We start from the raw sequence: 778 nt of genomic DNA, 5'->3' as shown, positions 1-778 counted from the left end.
GACTCGTTGTGAATTATAGCGTGTGTTTAAATTAAAGTGACTGTGGAAATTAAGTGTATTGCAAAGTTGTATTGAGAAAGAATAAACTAGTTTTATATAAGAAAGGACTTGTATCGCTGAAGTTTTTTCGGAAAGAAATTACACGGGAAATTAACAAACGAACATAGACGTAACAAATTGGTGTCAGAAGTGGGATGGAAAAGAAAAATAAAAAAAGAAGAAGAAGAAGATGGAAACGAGAGGTGGCAAATCAAACTACAACTTAGCAGATTTGATGGCAGCAATACAAGAACAGCAAAATAAACAAGAAGAACGAGAAAAGAAACAAGAAGAGAGATTACAGCAGTTGTTGGAGGAAAAAGAAAAGAAGCAAGAAGAGAGATTACAACAGTTGTTGGAGGAAAACGAAAAGAAACAAGAAGAGAGATTACAGCAGTGGCAATATAACTTGCAACAGTGGCAGCTGGAACAGCAAAATAAACAAGAGAGACTACAGCAGTGGTTGGAGGAGAAAGAAAATAAACAAGAAAAGAGACAACAGCAATGGGTGGAGGAGAAAGAAAATAAACAAGAAGAAAGTCTCCAACAATTGAGAGAAAGCCAGAGTACACAAATGAAAAAATTAGTAAATTTCAAAGCGAATTAAATACATTAAAGGATGATTTATTGTCTTTTACACAAGGAGGTTACATTAAACATCGAACTAATCAGCTCCAGACAATGTCAAGCCCCTTCCAGACCCTGTAGCTAAACCCTAATGCAGACATCTTCGGTCCTG

The sequence above is a fragment of the Limulus polyphemus genome, unplaced genomic scaffold (genome assembly GCF_000517525.1).
Source record: "Limulus polyphemus unplaced genomic scaffold, Limulus_polyphemus-2.1.2 Scaffold249, whole genome shotgun sequence".
In the NCBI taxonomy this organism is placed as follows: domain Eukaryota; kingdom Metazoa; phylum Arthropoda; class Merostomata; order Xiphosura; family Limulidae; genus Limulus; species Limulus polyphemus.
This window is presented reverse-complemented; position numbering follows the sequence as displayed.